The sequence below is a fragment of the Vanellus vanellus genome, assembly GCF_965231255.1.
Source record: "Vanellus vanellus genome assembly, chromosome: 9".
NCBI classification, from domain to species: Eukaryota; Metazoa; Chordata; class Aves; order Charadriiformes; family Charadriidae; genus Vanellus; species Vanellus vanellus.
The window spans coordinates 1,257,856-1,278,164 of record NC_138914.1 but is presented as its reverse complement, the minus strand read 5'-3'; the positions used below and the strand labels follow the sequence as shown (position 1 = coordinate 1,278,164).

At 34.8% G+C, this 20,309-nt stretch overlaps 1 protein-coding gene across 1 annotated transcript in view; it reads left to right on the top strand.

Annotated features, from left to right (window-relative positions):
- Nucleotides 1-860: 860 nt before the first annotated feature.
- Nucleotides 861-20,309, top strand: part of FHIT (fragile histidine triad diadenosine triphosphatase) — a 613,325-nt gene continuing 593,876 nt past the window's right edge. The window contains exon 1 of the mRNA XM_082487872.1: nucleotides 861-969. The gene's annotated coding sequence lies outside the window, so the exon portion shown is untranslated. The remainder of the gene's footprint in view (nucleotides 970-20,309) is intronic.

Below are 20,309 nucleotides of genomic sequence, written 5' to 3'. Positions count from 1 at the left end.
AAGGAGAAAGTACATAGATAGGCTCCTGCAGATGGTTCTGATAGCAGAGTAGAGGACAAGACTGGTTTTGAGTGCATTGGACTTTGTTACTTTGAAGAATACACCCACCCACCCCACCCCCCGAAAGTTGAAATCTTTAACGTAAGAAATCCTGTAGCTAGACAGCACAATGTATTGAAGGTCTATTTTCTATTTTACTTGTTTCCCCTGTCTTCAGGTGAAGTACAGGAGATAAACATTGCAAACTTAGTGAATGTTTTCATAGATATTCAGTTTTAGTTGATCTTTTGCTATTATTGTGATATTCCAGCAGAAGATACCATTGTGCTGAATTTCAAGGATTGGGACAGTAATCAGATGAATCATTAGCTACTTTTTAATAGAATTATTATCTATAGTCAGCCAGAGAATTTGCTTTGATCGGCAAATGGAACATTAAAGAATCATCCTTGATTCTTAGTCTGGTTAAATTTTAGCTTGGGGTGGTGTTAAAGAGGGGCTTGATCAGCATAGCAATTATTCAAATATAGGAAAACTAGCATTCTGGAGATATATCTTACAGTAATCAGATTATTATAATTGTGGACAGTATGTTACTGACATTTCTAAGGAAATGCTTTGTTGTCCAGATTTTATTTTACTACAGTAATTAGAAATTTCTTTTTCCTCCTGTCTTACTTCTTGTGTATAAGAAGTAGTGTCACAGACCAAGTAGAGTTCAAAAAAAGCAAGTTTTCATAATGAATAAACAAAACAGCTAACACTATTTTTTAACTTAATTTTCCTTTATTGACACTTTATCCTTGTTAAAGTCAGCTGCTGATACTGGACCTTTCCACTCCTACTTGCTTTTCCAGATCTCACAAGATTACTTCAGCTTGCTTCTGCCAGTTGTTCTGTGTGAGTTACCAGGTTTCAGCTTCTTTGGAACAGAAGACAGGCAAGATAGTGTTCTGATGTACATTTCAAGTAAGTGAAATATTCTCCTTGCAAATATTTGTAATGAAGACCAAGGAGTACAGAATGTGTATTTTAAAATACTTAAGGTAAAAGTAAATTAGAGCGCTGACTCCTGTTAAAAAAGGAAGAAGAGATTGGGAGTACGAGCAGCTGTATAAATAGTGGTATATGCCTATTGTCCAGGGTGCTACTCCTCTGGCAGGGATCCCTAGAATGCAGTTTATTCTTGGTTTATACATGCACAGCACAGAAATGGTGATTTAGTTGTAAAGATTCAGGATACTGATTTGTCTTCATGTAAGTGAAAACTTTTGAACAGAAATGCATTTGATAATATTGTTTTCTCTGGGAGAGCCACAGATTCCTTGGGTCTTAGAAAAACTGCACAGAAAAACACAGTCCTGTCACATTAAAAAAAAAAAAAAGACAAAAGGAAATGCGTAGGAATTACTTAAAATAATTATCAATATGCAACCCTGTAGCAGAGTCAAACATTGGTATTTGCTGAAAATCAAATAAATTGTCATGGCCAGAAGCCCCTAGTAATTTTTGCTTTCTGTTTCTTCTTAGAAGGAACTTGGAAAAGTCAGGCATATTTTAATGGTCAACAGTGAATAGATGGGCAAGATGTAGACTTTGGACAGATCGTGCCTAGCAAGGTGGTGATTTAATGAATTCAAGATAGGTCATTGATAGCTAATACCTGTTTTTCATATGTGAAAAAACAGATATGCTGTATTTTGTTTTTCTTTTGAGGATAAAGGGTTATATTCCTTTGCGCCATGAGAAATAAGAGTATCCTTGAATGGTAGAGAGGTTTGGGTAATGCCAAATCTAATTCTTCAAAACCAAACCCTCAGTAACAAACATTTAAAAGTATAGTAGAAATTTTCTAAAGTATATAGTGTTTCTAGAGGCCTACTCTTTTTGGAAGTGGTGTGGTCATTCTAGTAGTAAACTTGAAAAATGATAAATAGGCCTTGGTAATAGTTGTTTTTAACCTTGTGGACAACACTAAAGAAAATTATTTAATTGTGAGATATAAATAGACCTTTTGATTTTAATCAGAATGTGTGCTTTTCCTCTCATCAATTTTTGCTGTGATACTTAACATTCCCACTATAGCGTATCAGATTTGCAATGTCATGCAACCAACTCCACAACTACATTTATCAGCTTCACGTTTTTAGATACTCCAAAGTACAGGTTTTCTGTATTGGCATCATAATGCTGCCTGTTACTTAATCAAAATAGTGCTGTGGCTTAGTGCATGGATAGTCAAAAACATTTACATTAATTCTTCTGAACATAACTGTGTTTTAGCATTAGCATTTGCACAGATTTTGCAAGTTGCTAAAAATCTGATGTGTCTGGTAAGTATTGGCTTCTGAGTGTATTCTGTTGTCTAGAAGTCATTGCACACTGACTTGTTGAAATAGTTTACATACGTCATTTAATTTGTTTTCAGAATGTTTTCTGAAATGTTAAAGAAAAAGGTTTAAATTGGCATAGTGCTGACATTTGGCACTAAGTATGCATATTATTTGTCCTGTTCAATGGTATTATGCTAATACTGAAAATTAAGCACCTTCTGAACTGTTTTGCTGGATTTGTGTACAAGTCTTAACTGAGAACTAAGAGATAATGAAGGCATGTTAGTGCTAGGTAACATACAAAACTCAAATTTGCATTTAGCTTAAGACTGGGAATCAGTGTTCTGTTAGTAAAAACAACATAATGATTCCCTGAACTGATCAGAAGTAAAGTATTTCATAGTCTTTTTGGATTTGGAAATAGCTTTTAAGTGGCATTCATGTGTTATTATATTTCTAAATGGTCACTAAAAGGAAGTGGTGCTGGATTTTATGTTTTCTGTTGTCAGTATTTTGTTCTTTTTGATTCTTTACCTGATTCTTGTGACCTTTTTGATATTCCACTTTGAAAAAAAATTCATTAATTTTATATACTTTACCCATGATCTTTGGCATCTCAGTGAATCAAAACCAGTAGCTTCGTAACATGCTTATTTAATATACAGTAGCAGAGCAACCAAGCTGACAGTCTTTAGATCCCTATGTGAAAGGACTTTGAAATTACACTTGCAGAGAAATCTGTGTCTCCTTTTTATTTCTTGTGCTGGGACATCTCCTAATGATTTCAGGCTTTCAGTCTTTTTAGTGCATGTTGTGTTATTAAATATTTAAGAATGATATGGTTGTGATGAATACTATTTCAGAATAGCATTCATTGCAGAGAAGTTTTCAGGTCAAATTTGGCTTTAAAACATTCAGTTTTAGAGATGGGGGAAGGACAGAAGGGAGCTTGCCTAAATCTAAGGTTTATAAAACTCTTCAGTCATATTCTTGATTAGGTAGATGTTTTGCTGAGGAAAATGTGTAGTCTTGTTTAAAATATTATATAGGTTCACATGTTTATGTAAAAAAAATACAGACAAGCACATCTGGAACGAATAGCTAATAGTCTGCCCAGTATTTCAATAGAAAATGTTATGACCCTGGACTTCAGCTTCCATTGCTATGCAAGATTTCATAGAAGTTGTATTTAAGTTATCATGAAACTACAGTGATGTTATTGTTTTGTAAAATGTTGGTTGTCGAACTATTGTGCCTTTTTGCATATTGCTGCATGCCATTTATCAACTAATATTTTTGGTTCAGTTATTATTACAGACTTTGTAAGAGTGGTCATATGCCTACTAAAACCCCCAACTAGTATTATTTCTATAATAGGTATTATTAAATACTTATTTTATTTATATAATAAATCATTATAAATTTATTTATTGTGCACTGTCCCACTAAGTACTGAATAGGAAGAGTATTCTTGGCAATTGGACTGTAGCAATTAAACTGTTCAGTGTGAGATGGTAAGTGGTTACTGGTCTGTAACTTTGTAGCAAAAATCAGGATTAGTTTTTGCAGTTATATAAGAGGATACTAGGTGCAGGATTTAAAACAGGAAAGATCTAGTGGTTGGATGTTTATGCAACATAGCTCAAAGAATCTTACTGTGGTTTTTATTTTGAACTCAGGATGCAATTTGAGGTACTCTAACATTAGACAAGTACTGCATTTTGGTATAGATATTTTTATGGGAGTAGTCAAATAAGTGAAAAGGGCTTTCTTAGGAAAACAGGTCTTTTTAAAGGATTTGTGTGCCTAAAGATGTGGACAAGTGCTTTAAAATTTGGAAAGAAAATATCAGAATAGAAAGAGGTTTTATTCTGTATTTGGCAGCTGTTTTTCCCTGTATTTTTCTAGAGTAATGTTAGTTTTTGAGGTACACTTAGCATGTATGTAACCATTCTTCGTCTGTACATTGAAACTACGAATATGAAGGCAGCATTAGAAAAGAGAAAATCACCCTATATTATTCCTTGAATGTTTTCTGTTTATTATAATATACCTACATCTTAACTAGTTCTCAGTTTTGTGTGTTGAGGCTGCATTATGCATCTACCAATAATATTTTCCAATGTTGCAAGAAACAGGCTATTGTAGAGCTGTTAATTCACAAATATTTTTGTACTAAATCACCTTATGAAACTTAGATACTTCAGGGCTGATGGTGAACAGATGATACTATATTCTTTCCTCTAAGCATCAGAGGTTGAAATCACATTTTAATTATTCAAATGATAAGAATATGTTTCTGAGACTGCTGCTGCCAGACCAAATGTGTTGCTGCTATGGTACTAGCATCGAGAAGGATAGAGCCATACAGGCAATTGAAGTGACTCACTTTGGAAGCTGTGCTAACATGGATTGAGTCCATGCAGAAACCACTGCAGAAATGTTCAAAGTCAAGGGTGGGAAAGATAGCTTGAAAATGGGAGTGAACTACACCTGTACTTGTAAGACTAACTTCTTGCTATGTAGGTGCAAGAAATACTGAGCTAGTACTCGAGTCTGGATACAGGGGTACATCTAGAGATACTTGGGTAATCATTTAAGGTAAGAAGTGATTAAAAAACCCCAGTTTCTAAACGGACTGCTAACTAACAGCATAAGAACTACTGCTTTTTTTTACGACAGAGTCGGTCTTAAGAGATTCAACCACTGCAAAAAGTAGGAATTATTAACAGAAGCTTTCATTCCTTGTTTTTATTTATTTTATTTTTAATAGCACAATACCTCTTCTCACAGGTAATTAATGACAGAACAAGAGGGAATGGCTTCAAGCTCCAACAGGGTAGGTTTAGACTGAACATTAGGAAAGAATTTTTCACAGAAAGGGTGGTCGGGCATTGGAATAGACTGCCCAGAGAGGTGGTTGAGTCACCATCCCTGGATGTGTTTAAGAGATGTTTAGGTGTGGTATTGGGGGATATGGTGTAGGGGAGAACTTTGTAGAGTAGGGTAGATGGTTGGCCTCGATGATCCCAAGGGTCTCTTCCAACCTAGACAATTCTATGATTCTATAAAATAATTTTTCCTTATATACCTTTAGCAGCCAGCCCAGTATATATATATTGAATTAAAAGTTTTTTAAAATAATGAAATAAACGCTACCTTAAAACCTATTGCTTGAAATACGTGTGACTATAAATATTTGGTGTTCCTAGGAGAAACTTTAAACTTTCCCTGACAGTTTAGAACTTATCATGAAGTCAAATTTGAGTGACTGCATACAGTGAAGTCTCATTCCCCTACCCCCCAGTTAAGATAGGCGTTCAGTAGTTCCTATTGAAAACAATTAAATTGTCCATTTTGATTTTTAGGAAAGTTAGAAAAAAAATCTTGAATGCTGTACTTGAAAAAGAGAAAAGCAATTTTAACTAATAATCAGATCAAGGTTTCTTCAGTCTAAATTTTTCTAAATTTATTTAAAAAAAAAAAAGTCTTGAAGAAAAAGAAGCAGGTTTTGACGGAATGAGCTTTTCCTGAAAGTTCAGTTCAGCAAAGCATTGTATTTCTTTACATCTTTTTATAGAAACAATCTTTTTCCTTTAATGATGTGAGTGGTGGAACTAGTATTTTTTTTCTACTAGACTCTGATGAGCATTCCATAGATTAGAGCTTTGCTAAGTGGAAACTGTAGTAATTAATGGTACATGTAGGCTTCCTTCTTCTACCCCAAACAAAACAAAACTGGAATTTACCTTACAGCAGAGTGATAACTTCCATTTCATGTTAATAAATCATAATGCAATAACATTTACTCCACTACTTATTTACCCTATTTTCAGCTCATTTGATATTACTTTCTGTGTCTGGAAATTGGGTCTTGCTCAAATTTCAGTCTCTCTAATGTTCATTTCCAAATGCTAGGTCCTGTATGACTCTGTTTGTGAGGTCAGAATGCTTTACATTGTTAGACTGTGTAAGTGTCTGTACACAGTGATCAGGTCCCTTTTCAACCTACCTGATAAGCTGAATAAGTTAAACTCCTTATTACAAAAAGATGAGCATATCAGATAGCTGTGGCAAAACGCAAGCTCTAGGATAAAATCCACCGTGAGCAAAGGAGAGCAAAAAAGACCAAAATAGTCTGGCAGAAGAGGAATGTGATTGTTGCCATAGTCAAAAAGGGTTGGCTGGCCTACAAGAAACTCAGATAATGAATTGCTGACACAGAAATGTTGAATTGCTGTTCTGGAAAACTGTCTTGTTCGTGATCCCACTTTAACGTGTTAGCTCTCATCAGCACTGCTTTTCAGATGATTTACAAACTCTGTTCTGTTGCTTATTGTCTCAGAGGCTATGTTAAATGTTATGATAGGATGAGGTGACCAAATTCTGTCTTTAGAAATATGTTTGGTTCGCTTTGCTGCTCATAGAAGTTACAAGGGTAGTGGTGGGTCTGCAAGAAAACAGACAATGTACAAAATTCATCCGCGAGTCATGCATAGTTACAAACTCATGGAGTTAACTATTTGTACTTCATTTCTGGCTGTTCTAATGTCTAAGTGGTTTGTTAAACTGAACATCTCCCTGTAAATGCTAAGAAGTTAAGCTTTAAACCAACTAGGCTAGAATCTAGTAATTTGAACTATTGCTGTTAGATTGAAACACATTATTTGACGAAGCTATATTGTCTTATTGCATCCCTCAAACAGAGTTTAGTCTTGGGTAAATACTAAATTAATCAGGATCTCTATTCTACTCACTGTTATTCTTTTCTCAAAAGCACCAAAGCTCACCTTCAGCATTTTAAAAATGTCTTTGTTTAATTAGTTGTATTTTACTCTCGTGCTATGTTTTCTAGTTTGGGCAGAACCCTGTTGTCACTTTCTCTGTGGAAGGTGTAGTCTGTTGGAGGTCGCACATTCTGAATCTAAACAGGGCTTTCACCCTTCCATGTTAATTCACGTCATTTCACCAGGCATAAGTAACACAGCTAGTTGCAGTAAGCTGTTCTGGAGCTTGCATAAAGTATGAGGTTTCTTTCTTTGTTTTTCCAAGTGTTTCAAGCAATGGTCAGCTTTGGTTGTTGATAAGTGGTTTATAACTCTTGTTGTAACATCTGTCCTTCCAGAAAGGAAGGTATTGTTGGCTGGTTTCAACTGAGTCTAATGTGTGTATAGTTCTGAGATCTTCTGTTCTTTGTAACTAGAGATTTTTGCTTGTCAGCACTGCTTGTCAGATTATTTATGCTGCAAATCTTGATTATTTTTGTTTTAACTCATTATCTCTGAAAATCTAAGATAATCAATGTAACTGAGAAGCTTTAAGTAGCCTACTGTATCCTGGGTGATCAAGAAGGCAACTATTGGCCACTTCTACAAAACCCAATTTTTAAAATGTTTTTGTAACTTATATTTTCTCTTTTAGGTGTCAACTCTTCAACTTAACTGATAGAAACTTGCATAACTGGCAGAAAAGGCTTTTCTATCTAGAGCTGAATTGTGCAGCTTTAGTTGGACACTGAGGGAGTAGAATTTCAGAAGAATCTTTCCTGAACCTGAGACTCTATGGGATGTTGTCTATTTAAAAATAATATTTAAAGATGCTTTTATTTTGGTAAAATGTTGTCTTTTTTTTTCCTTAAGTAGTTTTGTCATCTTTGTGTTTCTACATGGAAAATGAGACAGGCTAACGTTGTGCAAATCTGATTAAAATTATCTGTGCTGTTTCAAAGGTCAGGCACGCTCAGTGAATTTGCTTTCAAATTATTTTGTTTATTCTGTGTACGTATGCATCTTGAGCTCTATAAAGGTCAGGAGAGGGGATTCATTTTGGAATTTAAAGTTAGGTTTTTACTGCTGGTAGCCCTTGTTAGTTTCATTTGAACTAATGAAAATTGTTTTCCTTTGTTGTTTTTTTTCTGTCAGTTTTATTTCTCTAGTGAAGCTCATTTGTAACTATGAGGTCCATTTGAAAATAAAGCAGTATTAGTAAAGCATTTTATTTTTTTGTGTTTTATGGGATCTTAAAAATTAAGTACTGTTTGCACATATTAAACAGTAGTCTTATTTGATTTTTGGTTTCTTGGCTTGTTTAATTCATGTGGCAGACTAACATTTTCCTTGCTAGAATAATGTATTTAAAGGATACACAGTATTTAACTGTCTCTTGCCACAAATGGTATAATAAAATAGGAGTGGAAGTGCAATCTCTTAGAATTTTTAGCAGTCCTGCTTATTAATGTTCAGGTTGAATAATATAACCACAAAAGGATTCATGTGTGTGTCAGTGAAGCATAACTAATTGCAGTTTTCAGTCACAGAACCAAAGACAATTAGTGAGGAAGTGGGCTTCTGTTAAATACAGAAGAAACTGCGTCTGTAAGGTGCCTAATTTTTGTCCTAACAAAGGCTGTTATATAAGTCCCCTGACATTGTAGTTCTGTCTGTAGATGGTAGACACATTTTTGTTGATATTTAAAATGGTAACTCATAGCAATAAAGAGATTTTCAAAACAATAATAATGATGATTCTTCACTTAAACATGAATACTTTTTTCACAGTTTACATTCACTTGGAAAGTCTTGAACTGTTTAACCAAATCAGATTTATCTATCAAAAGTATTCTGATGTTCTTTCTTTCCTGACTTTAGGAGACGATATCTGAATGAGGCAGAACATGCTTATTGAATGAACATAATACCAAATCTTAACAAATCTCTATGTTTTAGTGCACATGGTATGGAAAGGATGGACGTATTTTGCAGTTATATGAAAGGTTAGAAAATTGTTCTGAGTCTCTTTTTATGGGTAAAAATATAAATCTCATCTAGGAAGTTGTGGCTCCTTCAGTAGTAAGTAATATATGTCTTTGCAAATAGAGCACTAATCTTCCTTGCCAAAGATTAATTTAGTATATATTTAATTTGGAGTTCCTTTGGATTGTGTGGATCTAACCAAGCTTGGATATTAGTAGCAACAGATTGGTCACACAGATTTCTTTTTAGTTTAAAAAATTGCTTTAGTAAATTCAGTGTTTGGTCAGGCTGGTGGACTCTAATTTCATGTGGCAAACAGTTGACTACTGGTACATAGTAAAGACATAGAAGACATAGAAAGACATAGAAGTTGATGAGTCCTAGACTGGTAGTGTGTTTGCTTTTGGGAGTTTTGCCAAGATGCTGCTACTGCTTTGAGGCTCTTATTTTTCTTGCCTGCTTCTTACTAATTAGTATAATTTGTAAGCTTCCCTCCTCTGATTCATTATTGTTAGTAGCAGGCACTGTCTTTTCTCTTTACCTGTGTCTTCAATTAGAGAGATTTCTGTGTCAGCTTTTCCTCAATTTTGCCGTTTGAATCCTAGTCCATTAAATATCTCTAGCGTTTTGTACCTGTTGTTTGACATACCTTCCCAGGGCTGCAACTGAAGCAGTATCTGTTAGGCCATGACAGTACGATTTAGCAAAACTAAAAAAATATAAAATCTGGGAGCTTTAGGGTATTTGAAGTACAACTTAGAATGTAAGTGTTTTATAACGTAAGCCATACAAAACTATTATTCATATTTGGTTTACTACAAAAACTAGTTTCTATTAAACAAGTTTTATCCTGTTTTTAACTCTCTCTGGTATCAGGAAACAAATTGCTTTCTGGTATTGTGACATTAACACTTTTCATCTCATGTTAATTCTGATGTGTGGCATGTTTTTCAAAGACTTGATTAGCTGGGATAAAATTTCAATATGACATAAGCTATAGTGGCTTGTCTCCAAGTGGTGAGTTTGAGTATCAGAATTAAAGACAAAGTATCAGTATCTAAATGCAGACTTATGTTAGCTCAGGTGAAAAGAGAAGAACAGAAAGGGAGAAAAGGTAGAGTGAGAAAATTATGTTCTTTAGAAGAAGATTAATAATACTTACCTTTTAGAGTGACATATAATGCCTGATGAAGCACTTAATCAGAATTAGAAATGGATGATTATCCACAGCATCTGGCTTATCTAAATACTTTGGATACTACTTAAAGGTTCTAAAATTACTTCCTTATTTTTCTCCAGAATTGTACTGTAATGTAGAGCCACATTCATATTAATATGCATAGCTTTACAGATAATGAAACATTGGTACCGGTGAAGATGTTTTAAACTTTCATATACATAAAATAATTCTCTTGAAACGTTTGGGTTTGTTGGTGGATTCCGATGCTATTAGGTACTAAGTGTCCTGTGAGATACACCAGGAGTCCTACAAATAGGGATACTTTGAACTTTTCCTTTGAACTTTTTTATTATTACTTGATACTGAGACTAGAGCAACAACTTTCTCTGTGTATGGAAATTTGGTATATGGGTGTGTTGTCAAATGTTCTGATATCTGTATGCTCTAGTGGGCACTGTATAACTATAATAGACACAGTCGTGAACTGGTCTAATAAGACCAGTTGAGGATGAATCCAGATGCCCGTGGAACAAATGTGAGTGTGTGGCATTGACTTGATTAGCATTGGGGTTCATACCAAGTAATTTCTTTAACCAATGTGACATTTCAGCAAAAGGCCTTTGCAGTTGCTTGGAGAAGTAAGAGTTACTAGACCTGACTTCATAGATGCTTACTTCTGAGGTAGCAATATTTCTTTGAAAGTTACTGCATATTTAAATTATGTTTGCATGTACATTAGATGTAGTAGGATAGGACTGCTTTGCCGAAGTTACTTAAAGTGTTAATCAGCATTTTGAATGGGGAAATAGCAAAACTCTTAACAGTGTAGAATAAAGTTTAATGAGCAGTGGATGTTTAACCTAAAACTGTTTGGCGTGTTCTGATGGATTGTCTCGGACTGTATTCCCCTGGGCACTTCTAATTAATGCAGTGTATGCACTGCAGGTATGTTGTGCAGCATATGCTAAGACAGTCTTACTTTCAACTTCTTGTGGATATGTACTGCAAACAGTGGAAACTAAATATGAAAAAAACTAGTGTTTTCTTAAATGCAAAGAATGCAACTGGCTAGGTGTTTGTGCATGTTGTTGTATGTGCATCTGTGATGTGAGATATCGGTGGCTGGTATTGTCTTCTGGCAACATCACTTCTGCTTTTGTGCCTGTAAATTCCTGAAGCTGAAAAGTTGTGGCTGTATTCTTTCTTTTTTTGCTTCAGCGTTATTCCATCATAAACATAAAGAATGTATATAAAACATGGAAGTAAATGATGCCGAGTATGAGCATTGTTCATTTGGTCTATATATACTACATGCTTATGCTGTTATCTATTTAGGGTTCTGTGCTCATAATTGACTGAATTAGTAACGCATTTGTTGAGTTCCACTTTGTTTTGGAGTATGTAGACTATGTCTTCAGGAAGTTTGAAGAAAAAGTTGGAGAATACTAAGAATAAAGTATTGTCAGTGTTGATGAAAAACAAATCAGAAAAAAATCTGGTAGCGTTGTTTAAGTAGCTTCTCATAAACGCATAAGATTCTCATTAGTCCAAGATCAGAAGACTAATGAATATTAATGAATGAGATCAAAGACATTTAGAAATCAAAGCAAGTAAACAACAATTATTTTTAAGAATTATATAAGTTTTTAACTGCGTAAAAATACATATCTTCTTAACTGAACAGCTCCATGAGAAGTTTTTCTTGAAAATATTTTTCCTGAAAATTTTTCTGTTGAACTAGAAAAGCATTTATGTAATATAAACAAAACAGAAAAATATATACATCAAAATCTGAAATATATAAAATGTTTTGAATATGGTGTATTGAAATACCTATAAATTCAACTGTGGAATCTAATAGATTGGGAATTTGAGTGTGGCCAAAGTCCATGATTTGAGCTTGATTCAGACCGCCAACACAAATTGGTGAAATATTGAGAAGGAAATTACTTTTGAATGGTTCAGACTTCTGCTCTTTCCTTCTGCATTTCTAGTGTTTTTGGACAAAAGTTACCTTTGCTGAATCATATGCATAGTGTAATTCTGTTAAAGAAAATAGTTTTATATGTCACTTAATAAAGGTTCTGATGATCAAATGTTAGAGTAAAATCAGAACTACCTTCATCTCAATATCTGATTTTTCAAATGTTATCTAGATCCACAATGTAACATGATGTTGTGGTTTAACCCCAGCCAGCTACTAGGACCTCTCAGCCGCTTGCTCACTCCCCCCACAGTGGGATGGGAAAAAGAATTGGAAAAGTAAAAGTGAGAAAACTTGTGCGTTGAGATAAAGACAATTTAATAAGTAAAGCAGAAGCTGTGCACACAAGCTAAGCAAAACAAGGAATTCATTCACTGCTTCCCATCATCAGGCAGATGTTCAGCCATCTCCAGGAAAACAGGGCTCCATCCCATGTAACAATTACTTGGGAAGACAAAAAGCCATTACACTGAACGTCTCTGCCTTCCTCCTTCTTTCTCCAGCTTTATATACTGAGCATAATGTCATATGGCATGGAATATCCCTTTGGTTGGTTGGGTTCAGCTGTCCCGACTGTGTTTCCTCCCAACTTTTTGTGCGGTCCCGGTCTACTTCTGGTGGAGCAGTATGAGGAGCAGAAAAGAAAAGGCCTTAACTGATTAGCATCAACCAAAACCATTAGCATGCGATCAGTAGTGTTCCCATCCCAAACCCAAAATGTGGCACTGTACAAGCTGCTAGTAAGAAAGTCCATCCTGGCTGAAACCACTACACATGATCTGTATACCACAGTTATTTAAACTTTGAACTGTGCACACTAGTAATATTGCATGGAGTATTTCATCATCACAATGTAATGGAAGTGAATCTTCCAAGATTTAGGGAAGGAATTGAAATAAATTGTTAAAGATTACCTTTTAGTTCTCTTTAAATGTCTACTGTCATACAATTAGTAATTCTTCTATTCCACTAAAAGAAAATAAAAACTTAATTTCTGTATGAGATGAGGATTTAAACAAAATAATAGATAGGCACAAGTTTAGATACTTTTTTTTTTTTTTATTTCTGCAATTAAAAAAAAGATATATACCTGTATAATCTTTCTTTAAGACGCTGAGAGGATTTTAACCTATTTAATCCACAAATGTCACAAAGGAAATATTACTCCTGAGGCACAGATCCCCTGGTGCAATATGGGAAGTGTTCTGGTCTTAAAGTACCCAATCCCTATGGGCAATAGTGACATTATTTGACAATTTGTGATTCCTACAAACTCTAATGGCAATGTAGGGCTCACAAGAGGATTCTTCAAATACTGTCAAAGTAACAGTTTCATTTTGAACCTAGATATAAAGCTAATGGTATCTAACAGCTTTTAGTGTCACTGAATCAGATTCCCCAAATAGAAAGAATGGTTGACATTCTGTTTTAAAGTGACCGTATGTTTGACCCAGTTCTGTGATCATGGTGTCATCGCAATTGTATCTTGCTGCTGTAGACTCTTGGAGGCTGACAAGCGGAACAAGTTGCTTTAGCTCACGTAGCTCATCTGTCACACTGAGCCACTTGCAGATGTCTATTATCTGAATGAAATGCAGAGAGAGTACTTCTCCCTGCTCTCTGCCCATCAGCATAGTCAGCAACCTGCTCACACCCCAAGTAAAAGAGTGAAATGAAATGCTAGAAAAATAGACAATAAAAAATATTTCCAGAGATGCAAATGTAAGCCACATTTAATAATGAAAAGGTTTGTGGTTAAAAAAAAAAAAAAAAAAAGAAATAATGCCCAGGAACTAGACAAATGGCTTTGAATTGCTTGGAAAGTTAATTTCCAAAGAAGGCTTGTGATTACCTTGTGTGAAAAGAAAGATTAAAAGCTTTTAGTTGTATATTTAAGATCCAATGCTAAGAACAGTCTTGTAGTTCAGGAGGGCAGTGACAGTATTTTCTGTTGTCATTGTGAGCACTTTTTTAGCATTTAAAATGTTCAAATATTTTGTTCTGGTGATTTTGTTATATTTTCCCAAAATAGTGCAGCTAGAATTTTGTACACTAGGCCAAATCTTGCTATAATCTCAACATAGAGTGCTCTGAAGTTCTGTGATGAGAGCAATGTTAGGTTGGTCTTTGAAGTTCATATGTGGCTGGCTTGACTGCTTTACTCTTGCAATGACTGATTTTTACTTGTCATTTTGAGACTATTAGCAAAAGAAGCACAAAATATGATGCTTAGTAAATGTTGGTTGGAGGTTTTTCCCATGTCAAACATAGGAAGAAGTTTTTCTAGCCCTTTATGATATGTCTAGTTTTTAAAATGATTTGACTAGAGTAAAATTTCAAAGTATAGTAACTGTTGAGTTTTCTTATCCACCTTAGAATAATCAGCAGTAATGCTCCTTTTAGGGTTATTGAATTAGCCATTATAGGAACCACAGAAAGTACATAACACTTCAGTTTGTGTTCACTTGAATTTGGTTTTTAAGCTTTGATGGAAATTCCATTTAACCAAATATTTTGATTTACAATAGTACAATGTTTTAACTCTTATCTGAGTAAAAATTGAAAAAAAAACCAAAACGTTTTATTGATCCTTGCTTTCATCTGTTGTAGCTACTTAATATAGTTCTAAAAATGTTTATTGGTCCTAAATTAGAAGATTTTTAGTCTCTTCTTCAAAGTACTGTCCTTTTTTCCTCTATGAACACTCAAGGTAAATTATATATAACTTTAAGTATATATTTTATATTTTAGTATATATGTAAGTATATATAATATATAAATATATATTTTATATTTTAGAACTATTTTACAGCGCTCAAATATAAAAATAGTAGTAGTAACAAATGATAAAAATTAGATCTTTGGGGAAAATTATTATGGGTTGAGTTTTAAAATGCATTGAATTGAGGTGTAATATTTAAGATTTGAAATACCTAAGACTTCTTTTAAATCATTACAGGTCTTACGGTAATGAGGTGATTCACACATAGTGTATACATATATTTTATAATAAAACTGCTTTGGTCTAGTCTTTTGAATTAAGGCATCATTTTCCCTAATGCATACAAAAATATGTAGTTCCTCAGTACCCCTAATTTTGGTAACTGCAACAAAAATGTGTGCAGTAGATAGTAAGCTAGCAAGATTGTGACTTCTCAAATAAAAGGGGTGTACCCTTATAGTTTTTATATTTTTTTTAAATGCTGCTGTGAATTACCTGTTCTGATTCACATCAACTTGCATCCAATTAGGTGTGCACTTGACTGATATTTAAAAATAATTTAACTGCAAAACTGAATACAAGTGTAATTTTAATAGTGAAAAGTAATCTTGCGATACTGGTGTGGATTTTTTTCTTTTGCTGTTTAAAAAGCATTAATTTTCTTTTAATCAGCTCTGAAAGCCAGCTATAGAAGTACTGCGGCTACTGGATGTAATGTTTACAAACACAGGATGTAATTTGTATTTAGTTATAGTACTTGTGGAATTGTCTTGTGACCTTTTTATTTGAAAGATTATGCTGATTATATGTTTTGTCTATTGCTTCCATAAACACATAGCACCTTAACTGTGTCTGCATTGTGCATGTCTTAAAATGTCTGTATGTTGAGAAAATTTAACCTTTCTCTACTGTGGCAGTAACAGTCTACTTTGGTGGTGGGTTTACAGAGGTGTTTAGAAACTAGACAAATGTTAGAACTGATGATCATTTGAGGATGATTGTGAGGCATCAGTGGAGAACATGCTGTTAAAAGTAGACAGATCAAGCCTTTGCTTTAGCTTCTAACAACTACAAACTGGTTTCTGTTTTTTATAATAAGAAAGTTTGTGGCATCCACAAGCAAAATGATCCATATGTGGCGCATGTCAGAAATGCCCTCTGGTATGTAAGAATGAGATCGATTACACTGGGGGAGAAGCCTGTTAATAATGTTTTTTTTCAAAGTAATGCTGTACAAAATTATTCAAATTTTGTACAGCATTACCAGCTGATATTTCTATCGAGGAAATGATGAGCTGAACCACCACAAACTAATCAAAAATAGGACTATGGAATGTGTGGCATATGTATGAGTTAGGAAGATATTTATACCTTTGGGCTTTACAGCTTCAGTGGAATAGAAGGGGTCATTCTGTAGTGATCGATGGATATGTGGTGAATTGCGTGAGATCTGAGAAAATGAGGATTGCATTTATCATATCTAAGGGGAATGTCAAAGTGTGTTACTGCCTATAACCCTATCAGTGGTAAAATGATTACAATATGCCTTTGGGAGGTACCAATCAATATGACTGTTGAAAAGCTCAACAACGGCTGATGACAATTCAGTTGATGAGTTCTGTGGATAGCTTAGAGAACTATAAAATAAAAACCAAAGAAAAATATAATCTTTGTACCCAAGACCTGTGTGGAAAAAGTTTGAAATAAGTCTCATAAAAATGAAATGTGACACAAAGTTCTAGGTTTGAAAAATTAGATAAAGATGTTCAGCTGAGTTCTGTTCACTTGGTCATTATAGATAGCACCTGTGCTCAATATCATAGTTGAAAGCATAACAAAGTACCAGAATGACTTCTCATGATCTTGAAGACTGAGCGTATAATGAACTTCCCGGAGTGCAATTTGTTGGTAAAACCATTGGTTTTGCTCAAAAGAAATAAAAGCTGTGACTTCTGACCAGAATGAATCAATGGCAATGTTGCAGAGGTAAAAAGAATATTCAAAACAAGCTTTGAAGTAAAATGTAAGTGAACAGGAACATTTTAAAAAGTCAGCAGAAGGCTGCTTCTTCTGTAATGAACTCTAAGCATATAAAGGCTAAAATGTATTTTGTATGGGGTTGTGGTTGGTTTTTTGTTTTTTGGGGTTTTTTTTGGTAAAAGACTGAAATCAGTTTTTCTGTGGATAAGAGAGAGGGATTTATGAGAGGATAACCCAAATGCATGCTGGTAAAAACATGGATATACAATTTATACATGCACACTTACAGTCTCTCTAAAAATTTCCAGCAACAGTGAAGATGTACACACCTGAAATCTACGTTCCTGTTTCCTAATTCCTAAGTTCCTAGGTGATACATGTGCAGCTTTGACCCTTGACTTAACTCATTTTTGTTGGAGTGGGTATCTGGCTCCTTAGATAGCCAGATCTTGCTAGCCTAGATAATCTGAAAAATAATTATCATTTAGGTGCAATTGTGAAATTAAAAGAGGGAAGAGGATAGAAATGTTTTTTCTTGGTCGAGCAGTAATGAGGTGAAGACAAGAGGTAATTCTCCCTCACATGATTATTCTCCTCTTCCAGGAAAACTGAAAGAAAGACTGATAAGAATTTGGGTTTGGACAAGTTTGTGTTTCTTCTTGTGCTAAAATAAGATTAAAATTGTACATAGGGTTACTAGAGTGATGTTTAGATTCACAGTAGTAAAGACCAGAAGAGAGCATTGAAGCGTTCAGTTTGATCTCCTGTGTCAGGAATGTGAATTTCACTTCTTTCTCTTGATGGAGGCAAATAACTTGTGTTAGGCTGAAGTGTATCTGCTGGAAAGCTTGTCTTCATTTGAAGAAATTGAGTGGGATGAGCATCCACTTCCTTTGGTAATTAGTTCTACTTGTTTGTTAATTATCTTGCAGATTAAACTTCGGTTTGTACAAATTGATCTTTTGGCTGTGTTGAGTTGTCTCACTGACAAACATGCAGGGCGGTTCCTCCGTAACTTTAGAGGAAATCAGTACTGGCCAAAATCACCTTAGTCTTGGCTCCCCTCTCTTTGTACACGACTGCTGGATGACTGTAGCATTAATGACTAAACTGTGGTGTCACTAAAACTGTAGAGAGAACCAACATCTTATTAGTACAGTCTTTTTTCGTACAGTCGTAGCTGAACAAAGTAAACATGATTATTAATATATAGGCCAAACATTCTCTTTTTAGTGGTAGGCAGGTCATTACTTTTATGTATGTATTTATTATCCCTTTGTAGCCTTGAAGCACAGAAAGAAGATACTGTAAAGGTAAGTGTATTTATTGCATCGCATTGACAAACATTGCCTTACACCCTTTGTTGTTATATTCACAGATCTAAGTGCATAGATTAAAGATAAAGCTGACAGGACAATTTCTTTAGTGACCTGGCTTCCCTATGATACAGAAATGCTGAGTGATAGAGGGAAAATGTAAAGAAAGTTGCTGTGCTGATAGTTGCCAAATCTTAGAGAATGACTGCTGACTTCTGCTTAGTTCACAGGGATTAAGATATTCTGGTGTAGTTATGTTTGCAAAATTTAATGCTAGGGTATTTAAAAGTAAATGCACTGATACTGGTTCTGGTCCGCAGCTAAATAATGTCAGGTGGGGGGAAAAAAAATTAAAAGTGGCTTTTTTTATGGTTCTTCTGAATTTGCATGAGGCTTGCTTATGTAGTAGTGTGCATCAAGCATTTCTACAGAAAGCAGGAAATTAAGATATGTAATACTGCATAGCTGTGGATTTTTCACTCTGTTGTAACTGGATAAATACTTAAAATGTAGGTAGCAGAGCGTAATAGTTGTCTGTGTATAAGGTATCACAGTAACTTTAGTCTTTCCTTTGAAGATACTTTAGCATTCTGTACTTACTCATAAATGTGTAACTTAATTGTTCTTTGATTAATAGTTAAAGTAGAAATAATTTTTTACTGAAAAGAGACTGGATAATACATCAGGCACCCTGACAGAGACCTATTTTCATCAATAAGCTTTTTTGGTCAGATTCAAATATCCCGTAATCTCGTATTTTTTTTAAATGACTACTTTTCATTCTGAGATGTTTATAGGTAGATGAATTAAAAAGAGATTGGCGCAAATAATTTTGGTGAATAAAAGTATTTTCAAAGGAAAACTTTTAAGAGAAGCAAGAAAGTGTACTTATATATGTGACAGCAGCAATTTGTAGGTTTACAGCTGTTTGTACCTGCATAATCTTTTGTGTAACTATAGTTATCATGGTAGCTGTAGTGGTGCATGCCATAGGTGGCCTGTGAACCAAATATCCTTATTATATTTATATTAGATGGTTTTGGCTTCCATTTCTTATACACACACACAGAGTTCTTTCTTATGTGCATAGCTGCTGTCAGATGCTGTTACCTGCATTCATTGTAAGGCTTGCCTTTCCTTGTAGGGGTGCTGGCAAGAGGAGAAATCTCCTCTGAGGAGGAGGTGATTAATTCTGCCCTAGTGTGAGCAGATTTCTTAAACGTTATGGTCCATGCAGAGAGAAGCTCTTCACACCTTCATTGTGAACTGGTAAATATGAGCTAGCTCCATCCTGAAGCTGCTGTCTCACACCTTTAGCACTGAGCTGAGCTCAAGCTACTATGATTTGCCCCGTAGCATAAGCTACTGATCTGGGTTTGATGCCAAATTAAGAGAATCATGTAGTTTTTCTTTGGAGTAAAAAGGCAGTGTAGCTATGCCTTCAGTATTTTAGTAGGATGTTAAGCAAACACACTGTGGTGAGCAGAAAACAGCAACAAAGAATCTCAAGTGTAGAAGCCTGTACTTGGCAGTAATGGAACTGTGTCTGTTGATCTCTGTGTCTCAGTGAGAGCCCGATTACTTTGCTTTTGAGCCCTGAGCAGGCCTGGTGAACTGGATCAATTTGTCTTTTTGTGAGAATGTGTGGCTTGATTTTCTGATTCTCTGAGCATGCTTGTGTTTGAACTGTGATTAGTCTGGCTCCACATACAGAAACCAGGAGCTCTGAAGGCATCTTTCATAAGAAAGCAGTGCCAGTGTCTTTCCTTCTGCAATTCTGTGTTCAGTCTGGTAGTGGAGGAGTTGTTAAGAGCTACGACAGTTCTCTTTCCTGTTGGAGGCCAGTGGTCATTGTCTTTATATGAAGTGTATATTTGTGTGTGTGAATTGGTAATCTCAAATAACAGATTAGAGACACAGCAAAATCAGAAATATTTTTGGACAACCAGAACTATGAAAGTCTGTATATGTGACCCAAGAAAGGAATTGATCATGTAGACAGAATGGAAGGAGTAGACTTGACAAGACGTAGTCATCAACCA